Here is an 11,245-nt window from a genome sequence, read left to right on the forward strand (position 1 = left end):
CCAAAAATAAAATTGCAAAAGCAAAAGACAAAGAGAGAATCTTAAAAGCAGCAAGAGAAAGAACAGTTACCTACAAGGGAGTACCCATACGACTGTCAGCTGATTTCTCAACAGAAACCATGCAGGCCAGAAGGGAGTGGCAAGAAATATTCAAAATGATGAATAGCAAGAACCTACAACCAAGATTATTTTATCCAGCAAAGCTTTCATTCAGAATTGAAGGTCAGATACAGAGCTTCACAGATAAGGAAAAGCTAAAGGAGTTCATCACCACCAAACCAGGATTATATTAAATGCTGAAAGGTATTCTTTAAGAAGAGGAAGAAGAAGAAAAAGGTAAAGATAAAAATTATGAGCAACAAGTATATATCTATCATCAAGTGAATGTAAAAATCAAGTGAATAAATAATCTGATGAACAGAATAAACTGGTGAATATAATAGAATCAGGGGCATAGAAAGGGAGTAGACTGACTATTCTGGGGGTGGGGAAAGGGTGTGGGGGTGCAAGAAGAGACTGGACAAAAATCGTACATCTATGGATGAGGACAGTGGGGGAGGGGGATAAGGGCAGAGGGTGGGGTGGAAACCTGGTGGAGGGGAGCTATGGGGGAAAAAAGAGGAACAACTGTAATAATCTGAACAATAAAGATTTAATTTAAAAAAAAAGAACATATGAAGTGCTTGAACAATGTTTGTTGAAACAATGAGCAAAGGCAAACTGTACGCGTTTGACATTTGAAGGAGACATTGCTTAGTTCCTGAAACACCATGAAGTTGCCCTCAGAATGACTCTCCTAAAGGTCAAACATATTGACACCAGTTTCTGAGTTCCAGCAACTGGGACTGAACTCCCCTAATTCTGATAAACTGTGTTTCCCCAGCTTCCTCATTTTATAGCATCTTCTCTGGAAAATCAAATGCAAACAAAACAAAACAAAAAACCACAAGGTGATAAGAGTAGGTTTTAAATAAACGTTAGCAGAAGGCTAGAATCTCTTTGAATATTAGGATGCTAATTGTACTCTTCTTATTGGACAATTTGACCCAAAATAAGTCTTTTAAATTGCAATGATTCCACATTTGAGGTCTTGGGACATCTAGATGTGACTAACAACCTCCAAATTGGTATATCCATATGTGATTCTGTCAATTCTTACATAGATGCTGCCTGCTTCATGCAAAGTACTGTTCCAGGGCCCATGGGTTACCAAACTCCTACTGTCAAAAGCTTTGCCCTTTAGTTGTCTGGCCTGTGCATCTAACTCCATGGCTTTAGCCCTTAACCTAATCCCCTGTCAGTCTCTAGCTTCCATCTGTCTCATCAACTCGAGATACATATTTCTAACACCCAGCGGGGCTTGCCCGCCTGAATGTCATGTGGGCATCTTAAACCCAGGACATCACCTGTCCTCCCAAGCCCATTACCTACTGTGGTTAATGGAACCCTCATTTCCTCAGCTTGTGCAGGCCAATGATTTCTAAGTCATTCTTAGCTTCTTCCTTTCTCCCATCATCTCCCATCAATCAATGATGAAGTCTTGTTGACCCAATCTCTCAATTCTTCTTTCAACTCATTCTGGTCTCCCTTTTCTTTTCATTTCTTTTTTCTTTTTTTCAATAAATCCCAAAATGTTTATTCTAAAATGAATTCCATGTGGCTTAAAGATTTACATTTTTAAAATGAAAGCCTAGAAATCAAAGAAGAAAACATGGATATTTGTATAACCTTGGGATGGGAAAGGTTTCTAAATATCAGAAGAAAAGGGCAGAGCCCTGACTGGTTTGGCTCAGTGGATAGAGTGTTGGCCTTCGGACTGAAGGGTCCCAGGTTCAATTCCAGTCAAGGGCATGTATCTTGGTTGGGGGCACATCCCCAGTGGGGGGTGTGCAGAAGGCAGCTGATCGATGTTTCTCTCTCATCATTGATGTTTCTAACTCTCTATACCTCTCCCTTCCTCTCTGTAAAAAAATCAATAAAATATATATATAAAAAAAAGAAAAGGGCAGAAATCATGAACAAAATGACAGCTTTAGCTGACCAGGTATCACTTGAAAGCCTTGTGGCTTCAGGACTAACTGACAGTTTATCAATCTCATCGCTTTTCAGATGAAACAAAAGCTGTCACCTGGCAATTTTCAAAAGGACCCTTGATTTGAAAACAGGATTATCTAAAGGTGTCCTGGAATAATTGGGTCTCAGCTCAACTCTTTAAAATCTAACCATTCTCTAGTGCCCTCCAGCTAACCCAGCATAAAGCTATTCTCGGGTGTTGCACATACTCACTTCCCTTTAGTTGACTTATTCCTATTCTTTAAACCTGCACTGTTTGTTGCAGCTGCTTTGGAAAGCAGTCTGGCAGTTTCTCAAAAGCTTAATTATAGAGTTATTATCAACGTAGCCCAGCAATTCCACTCTCAGGTATATACCTTGTTCTCTTCATTAGATATTTCCTTTGCAGACGTATCAGAATCTTTATTCTCCATAATAGGAAATTGCTGGTTATTGGTTTGTTTGCTCTTTCTTTGTTGAATTAATCCATCACTGTCATCAGTAGCAGCAGCATTAACTGCTTTCTGTTACTTGCATTTCACTAGATTTGTGCTTTCTTTTTTTTCTTCTTCAACCTTCAGTCACCTCCACCAGGCTCAGACCAGTGGTTCTCACGCAGCACCAAGTCCTGCTCCTGGCCGCCCACTTGCGAAGCTCCCATGCCCAGGGTGTGGGATGGGGTGCTGTTCCCCTTTCAACGATCAAGACCTTACCACTCCTCCCCTAGATTACTGAAATGACTTTCCTGTGATTTCTTGGCCTCCAGTCCCTCTTCAAGATAACTCTGCTCTCCGACTGCTGCCATAATGTCTTTCTAAAGCCAAAACCTAATATTGTTCCTCCTTTACTGAAAGCCCTTCAACAAATCCCTTCTATCATCAAGTCCAAAGACCATAGCAAGGTCTACAAAGCTCAGGGTGACTTACCTTTTACCTCCCTTATCTTTTCAACCTCCTCTGTGACATTCTCCCTACAGACCTTAACTCTACCATTCCCTCAGCACACCATGCTGGCTCTTTGGTCAAGGACCTTCCAGACGCTGGAAATTTCAGCCTAGAAAGGTCCTGTTTGTCCCCAAGCTGCACTGAAATGCCACCTCTTTTGTGAAGCCATTACCTCTGGGCACTCCATACATACTTCTATTATAGCACCTCTCACCCGATACTTATTTTTTTAAATATATTTTTTATTGATTTCAGAGAGGAAAGGAGAGGGAGAGAGAGATAGAAACATCAATGATGAGAGAGAATCATTGATTGGCTGCCTCCTGCACACCCCACACTGGGAATTGAGCCCGAAACCCGGCCACGTGCCCTGACTGGGAATCTAACTGTGACCTCCTGGTTCATAGGTCAATGCTCAACCACTGATCCACACCAGCTGGGCTATACTCATTTTTCATATGCCTCCTTCCCTACTGGATTGAGCTCCTAGAATGTAGGGACCACATATCACTCTGTTTTGTATCTTGGCTTTTGACCCAGTGCTGGGTGCATCTCCAGTTTGCCATATATGTTCAATGAGTGACTGAGCAAATAATTGAATGAATGAAAAATTTACCGTGCCCCAGCCGGTTTGGCTCAGAGGATAGAGCTTTGGCCTGCAGACTAAAGGGTTCCGGGTTCAATTCTGGTCAAGGGCACATACCCAGGTTGCAGGCTCAACGCCTAGTAAGGGGCGTGCAGGAGGCAGCCGATCAATGATTCTCTCTCATTGATGTTTCTCTCTCTCCCTCTTCCTTCCTCTCTGAAATCAATAAAAATATTTTTTAAATATTTTAAAAATTAAAATAAATAAATAATTGACCATGATATGAGTCAGAATAAGAGCAGTAAGAAAGGTGCAACTGAACGGCTGCTTTAGGATGTTCAGAGGACTGAGTCATATTTATTGGGGACACCAAAAAAGACTGTGCAGAGAGGGGCGTTGGGGGCTGGGTGAAAAGGCGAAGGGACTAAGGAGTACAAACTGTATTTATAAGATAGTCACAGGATGCAAAGTACAGCACAAGGAATATAGTCAATAATATCGTATGCATGGGGCCAGGTGGGTACTTGAAACATTGGGGGAACCACTGTGTAAGGTGATCTAACCATGAATGTCTAGCCACTCTGCTTACATCTGAAATGGATAAAGAATAATACTTAATATAAACTGGAAAAAAAGAGAAATACATGCAAAAAAAAAAAAGATTGCATCATTGATTGCAATCTTTCAACTGAATCCTATACATTTGTTTGTGCCTTAATGCAAGATTCCCTGAGATCCAGGGATGGCCCACTCCTTTTCCAACTTCTACCTCAAAATGAAATTAGTTTTACCTTCCATCTCTGGTATCACATTAGAGCTTTAATTTGTTTTAGCTTTGCCTATAGTCATTTAGTTTCTTATAATAATTTATCTACTTATAAAAGACCTCTTATTTTTTTAAAAAAAGGATTTAAGTGGCGGCCTTAGAACTGATCATGTGTTCCTACTTTTGCTTCTTATATAGAAGGACCCAATACATGTTTGTTGGATGAAGTACAGGATTGCTCAGGCCCCAGTGGGAGTTTGAGTTGCTTGGCGAGCACTCATCTCCCTCGAGGACTCCTAGGTACTTGGCCAAAGCGCTCTCCCTACCCTGTGTGTTTGACTGCATTTCTTTCTTTAAAAAAAAAAATTATATATATATATATATTATTGATTTAACTGTGTGGGGCTGCATTTCTTTCCATTTTCAATTCATTGGGGTTGTACCTTGTTGCACACGGATCTTTTGAACTTAGAACACCGAAGGCCTGTGTTATCTTCACAGCTCAGCACCCGTGGTGCCGATATGCCCCAATGTGGTTAATGTTTACCGTCTCAACCACTGGCTGAACGAATAAACAAGCACACATCAATAGATGGCTCGGGTCTATGTAGTGACAGGTGCTCTGTTTCTGTAACTGGCGTCCTCTCAGGCACATGTTCGCCTCCTTCCCAAAAAGAGAGGGTTCACAGCACAGAAAAATCCAGCCCAAAGGCAGTTCCTGAGGGGCCCAATCAAAGAGCAAAGTCCACCCCCCCTCCGGAACTCTCCTGAGAGCCTCTTGTGTGCAGGACCCTGCACGGAACGTGGAACCCAATCTCTGGATTCCCAGGTCTGGGCTTGGCTTACCAGGCTATAATGGGATGTCTGTGTTTTCTGCAGGGTAAAGTGTTGCCTTCTAGCAGAATTATCCTTTTATCTATTGTCTTCTGCCTCCATCATAGACAGCGATGCTCGCTGCCCTTCTCTCTTCCTAATAGGTCCCTACACTTCCAAGCCATATGCAAAGGGCCGGACTTTCTCCATCCAGGCATGGACCTCGGGGTTTAAGCCCGTCGGTGTGTCCTATCCCACTGAGTCCAGTGACTGCTATAGGGATGGCCCACGACCTAAAACGATCCAATGAGAGTGACCTCAGGAGTCTGCAGGGCATGTAGGGACTCGGACTCTTCTCAGCCTGGCCAGTGGTGCGTCTTAGTTCTGCTGCTGCCTTAGTGGGAAGCCGGAAGCTGCCAGGAGCGAGGAGGGGTTGCATCACGTGGTGACAAAAGAATGAATCCACCAAGGAAGCAGAGCCGAGACCTGGAAACCTGTAGTTTGAGTCCTGGATCACATTGTACCTGATCTCTCATGAGCCAATACTTCCTCTTTATTGCTTAAGCTAGTTTGCAGTTGTTTTTATTTCATTTGGAACATTAAACTTCCTAGTTGGTACACCTTAGATTATAAACTATGTGACAGAAGATACTGTGTCTCTCTTGATCACGACAGCACCCACCCCCTGGCACATTAGTAGGCACACAATAAATGCGTGTTGAGTGAATACACATCACCCAGAAGGCGCACGTTCTATAGATCCCCTTTACCAACGTGGCTGCAAGGAACCTGGTGTTCTACAGGGAAGAGATGTGGCTCTAGAGGCCAGGATCTCACCCCAACTCAAGGCTTCTGCTAACCACCAGGAAGTCTCCCTCAAAATAGGTGGCGTCTCTGAGAAGGCCCCAAAGTAGCAGCCCCCCCACTTTCCTGCGAATCTTGAACTGAATTAGAAGTAAGATAGCAGTAAGCTAGATGAGGACCAAAAAGATCCTTTATTACTAGTAAAGCTTTTATTACTTATAAAAATAACCTTTATGACTAATAAAGCTGAGATGAGAGGACGTGGCTTATAGTATCAAGCTAACGAGCGTCTCAGTGCCCAGCCTCACAATTAGACAGACTTGGCCAGAATGGGCCTCCCCTTCTCACCCCGAGGCAGCAGTGTTGACTCCCAAGAAGAAAGAGAAGATGGTGGGAGGCACAGTTTCTCCTTCCAAGCTCATCAGTCACAGTAAACCACTTCCTCCCAGAGAAGGACGAGGGGGAGGAGAGAAGGCAGGAGTGGTATGCTAATTGGGCTCTTTCACAAGGAAGGAAGCAGCCAGAGTGGGAAGATGAGGTCTCCCCAACACACATCAAGGGTGCTTTGGTCAGGTCAGTTGATTCTGCCTTGTTTTCCATCTTAATGGCTTGTTTTTCAAAGGGTGGAATTTGCTGTCTAAAGTGTTCTCCATGGAATCACTGAACACACCACAGTAACATCGAGCTCCCAAAGGAGCTAGAAACCCTTTAAAATCATGCGAAATTCAAAGGAAGAAACAAGGATTCACGCTACACGTACACAACCAGGGGCAATAACCCTGGCGCTGGCCCATCACTCACGGAGCCCATCAAAGGCATTTCAAGAGCACTGAAGTCTCACACCTGTCCCTTTCTTTCCGGATGATCTCAGAGCCACACTGCACCCATTTAGTCACCAGGAGAGCACAGCCAGTTTAACTCCTTGGTGGCACAGGGACAGGGGAAATGGCACTTCACGGCCAATTCCAGGAAATGTAGGGCCACACTGGACAAGAAGTGTGTGACCATGTTCCCAATTTCCCCAACGTCAAGGCTGGGGCTAAGAGCATTTTTCAAAACAAATGGTCAGTGGAGCTGTCAGCCACACGCTTTTGGTTTTATTTACCTGGAACCTTTTTCCTGCTTCAGGTTTTTGAGTGTGTTTGTTTTCAAGGTAAACATTGACCATCCAGGCTTTAAGAGGCTTCCCCAAAAAGCCATTGTTTTGTAAATGTGACGTTTGGTGGGTAATGAATGACCAGATCAACTGGGCAATAATAACCCCACCCCCCAAATTAGCCAACAACACATTTAAAATTCAGTGGGTTTTACTGGAAACTGTGGTGTTGGCTATTTTTAAAATATATATATATATATATAGATTGATTTCAAAGAGAAAGGGTGAAGGAGAGAGCAATAGAAACATCAATGATGAGAGAGAATCATTGATTGGCTGCCTCCTGCATGCCCCACACTGGGGATCAAGCCCGTAACTTGGGCACATTAGCTGACTGGGAATCGAACCGTAACTTCCTGGTTCATAGCTCGACCCTCAACCACTGATCCACAGCAGCTGGACTGTTGGCTGTTTAATGTGACTCAAGCACAGTGTGAACCAGCATGCCTCGAACCCAGCATGGATCTCCTCTGGTCTGGCTGCTAAGACAGTGCCTTGAGCTTTGATCTTACCCTGAGCAGCTCCCTGGTGGACTTTTTGCTGGAAGCCACTAAGTAGACTTGGCTGGCCAGTCCTGGGAAAGATCCCAAGCTGACGATGGAAACCCACAACACAGCAGATGGGAGACAATGTGTTCCCATCCCGCTCTCCGCAAATGGAAAGCTATTTTCTCATCTATTACCTGCCCCTATTTTTACCATCAGGAGCTCTCCACGCCACTTGGGCTGTCAATATTTGGCAGTGAGTTTTGCAATGAACAACTGCTCAGAATCAATTCCGTGGAACGGCACAGGAACCACATCCAAAAACAGCAGATCCGGGGATTGCTCAGCTGCTTACCTGTCCTCCAATCCTTTTCTTGCCCTCACGTCATCGGCTGGAAGAACTGAAACTTGAGCCACGTCCTCCAATGCCAGTTCTGAGCACGTGGTAGATATTTGCGAAATTCTCTGATTGGTGATTGATGTGTACCTAGAGGGAATGAGCAGTCCGTGAGGAGTTGCTACGTAATTCACAATGAGGAGCGGGTTTTACTGCTGACTCATAACTCTCCTTTCTAATTTCAGAACAAAGTCCCCAGGGAGAGATTTGGGTAAGAAACTTGGCCTCGGGGAAAAGCCGCTAAAGTCTTCTCTAGGAGAAGCAAATAGGGAACTGGCTATCAGGAGGGCACATCTCCGTCTTTGCTGGTTTATCTTGCTCATCCACAGCACCAACCAGGGGCCCTCTGTGAAGCTGAATTCCCCCTCCTCCAAGCCAAGTGGAGACATAACCCAAGGCTTCTGCTCACACGCAGCATGGAAGGAGCCAGGCTGTCCTCTCACCGTGACCTCTCAGTGACATTCTCCAATACTGAAGTCTGTGGGGCCTCCAAGCACTTGAGCACCAGGAAGTACAGTAGGTTCTCCGGTTACCTCGGAGATCCGTTCCTACGACGGCGCGACGTGACACGATTTTCGCCGTCCGTCGGAACCCACCTACACAAGCACCTACGTCACCCACATGGAGCACAGACACAGCAGTACTGAAGTGAAACAGTGAAAAAATTTAAAAGAAAGATAACAATTCCTGACCTTTACTTGTGGTAAGTAAATAAGAAAAAACATAAAGCACTTATGTACATACGTCGACATAACGGAACTTTTTTCTTATAAATAAATGGGAGATGGCGAGGTAACCACAAAACAACAGACGTCGAGTGCGATGTAACCCGAGGACGGTCTGTATCTATTTAGAGACATCTGTCACTGGGGCAGCCTCAGTGGTTGTTTTCTTTTCCTCAGTTTCCTGATCTGGTGCGTTTGGGGCAAGAAGCCCTCCAAGGACAGCAACCTTGGAGCAGGTGCTTGTTCATGCAAGAGAGAGGGCGAGGGGGCAGCCGGCCGCAGCCCAGAGCTGTTCGAGCTCCGGGGAGCCCCAGGCTGCTCAGGCAGAGGTTCACGGGCTGCCTTCGCCTCGGGATTCCACATGGTGCTTCTTTAAATCGGCCTTAGCCGGGCGGCTATCACGGGGCCTAGTGTTCACAGCAGAGACCGAGATGACAGAACCAGGGCGATGCCACCCCTGCTTGCATACTGACCTGAGGGTCAATAACCATCCCCTGGGCCGGGGGGCAACTTTGGTTCTGTTTCCTCTGTGCAAACTGCCAGGATGCTCCGCCTGGAAGAGGTAGACCCGTTGGTCAGCTGTGGGGAAAAAACAGCCAGAGTTGCTATTTACACCCTGAAGTGCAAGCTGGGTAAAAATAGTGCTAGCAGCTTGGTCCAGCTTCAAACCCCACTGCAGGAAGAGGTTATTTTTGGAAGAGAAGATTTTCCTCCCCACCCACAGATCTGAAAATGGTCACGTCCCCGGAGGAGAAGAGGGGAGACACTCCCACGCAAAGGCCACAGCTATCCCCTTCTCCACACCCCTGCCCAGACTGGAAATGCCTTCCCCCGACAGCCAGGCCAGGCCCCAGCACAGACCTGCAGGTGGCCTAGTTCAAGGTACAGTGGGAATGGATGAACTCTGGCCACAGCGGGAGGAGGCAGATGTCCGAGCCTGGATGCCGCCACCATCCTGTTTATTATTACTGTTAAGCTATTTTGTTTGCCTTTCAAAACAGGAAGGAAAAAAAATGGCCAAGTGAGGACATGAGACCCCAAAACAACAGCTTAGCTGATCTACTGCTTGAGAGCCTGGAAATTAGTTTGGCTATAAATCAATATGGCTGTCACATGATGAACAAAATTCCCATAAGCCTGGTCCAGTTCCAGTTCTGTATTTGGGGCCTCCTGACAGCTGGGGCCTGAAGCTCTTACCTCGTGGACTTGGGGTCAGGGTCCTGGGATCTCTTTCAGGTTCCGGAAGTGACCCAGGCAACAGTCGGTTGCAGGACAGCCACTTCTTTCTTTTCAGTGAAAAGGTATTTTTAGATACATGTAAGTATGTCGACGATAATACTTGTGCAACTCTAGAGAGACATAGGCATGTAGATAGTTGCTGGGATATGTGAAAAACAGTGGAGAAAAAACACACCAGATTAATAGTGTTATTAAATGGCTCTATGGTCTGCAAGTGCCCAGGCACCCAGAGCTAAGCCCAGTATCTTCAGAAAGGAAGGGGGAAATACCCAAAATCCTACCTCCACCTGAGCCTCCCTCTTCAAAGATCCAGGAACCAAAACGGATCTTCTCCTTTGAGGGAAACATACCTAGGCGCAGCTAACCACCTAACAAACAGGGGGAGAAGATGGCCACGTATCACTCCCCAACTTCCCAGCAACACAGGCAGAGACCCTCATCCCCCTGACGTGGCTGTGAGCCCTGGATTAGCGACAAGAGGGAGGGCCGCTGGGTGTAGGTGGAAGAGACGGGAAAGACTGGACGGACCTGGGGCCCACAGGCAGCTTACAGCAGCCTGGCTTTTCCTCTGGCCTCTCACACAGGCCTGGGTTTTAGTCTGATCTTTGCAACCTCCTAGCTGTGCGACTAAGTCACATGACCTTTTAAAATCTCACTTTAACCTCGGAGAGAAGAGGTAAAAACAGTGCCCGGTACAGAGGGAGGGATGCTGTGAGCCCAGCGTCCAGGAGCAGTGCTGTTTTTCCTCCGGCACGTCATGGACCACGGGCCGGACTCTGCAATCTATCCTGCTTCTAGCTGCCAGATGACGGCAAGTCGACCAGATGACTAAAGTCTTAGTCCGTGAGAAATGCAGGGCATTTACAGGAAGGTACTGAGAACTTCCTCCCACGTTATTGGGCCTTGCTGCACCCTGCCCTTCACTCGCTGCGGACCTTCACCTCTCTGCTTCCACCCACTTCCCCTAGCCTTATCACGAAGCCAGAAATAGACTCTCCCTACTCAGAGGTCTCTGCCAACAGGGAGCTCTGGCCAGCGGCGGGCTGGGTCAGCACTGCTTCCCAGTGGAGGGAGCCCCTTTCCAAGTCTCATCAACCGATGACATCGTGTGGGGGAAGAGCTGCTGCTTTGCTGGGTCAGAGCTCTTTAAGCTGTTTGTTCTCAGGCTCTGAGACTCCCTGGGGACCTGGGAGAGACGGCTGTAGATCCCCTTGATTGGTCCTCTCCAGGTTTCTATTTCCCAAGCTGAGAAATCCAGATAGTGCTGACTCCAGCCCA

At 46.2% G+C, this 11,245-nt stretch overlaps 2 long non-coding RNA genes across 2 annotated transcripts in view; both read right to left on the reverse strand.

Annotated features, from left to right (window-relative positions):
• The window catches only part of LOC107184160, a 24,764-nt gene extending 16,682 nt beyond the window's left edge, over positions 1-8,082 (reverse strand). Inside the window, exon 1 of the long non-coding RNA XR_001514983.1 lies at positions 7,962-8,082. This is a non-coding gene — a long non-coding RNA (uncharacterized LOC107184160). The remainder of the gene's footprint in view (positions 1-7,961) is intronic.
• Positions 8,083-8,776: 694 nt separating this feature from the next.
• LOC107184161 lies at positions 8,777-10,380 on the reverse strand. The gene is made up of 2 exons (XR_001514984.1): positions 9,926-10,380; positions 8,777-9,307 (listed from the first exon to the last, which is right to left on the reverse strand). It is a non-coding gene; the product is annotated as an uncharacterized LOC107184161 (long non-coding RNA).
• Between the last annotated feature and the right edge of the window lie 865 nt (positions 10,381-11,245).

This window comes from Myotis davidii, unplaced genomic scaffold (assembly GCF_000327345.1).
Source record: "Myotis davidii unplaced genomic scaffold, ASM32734v1 scaffold684, whole genome shotgun sequence".
Classification (NCBI taxonomy): Eukaryota; Metazoa; Chordata; class Mammalia; order Chiroptera; family Vespertilionidae; genus Myotis; species Myotis davidii.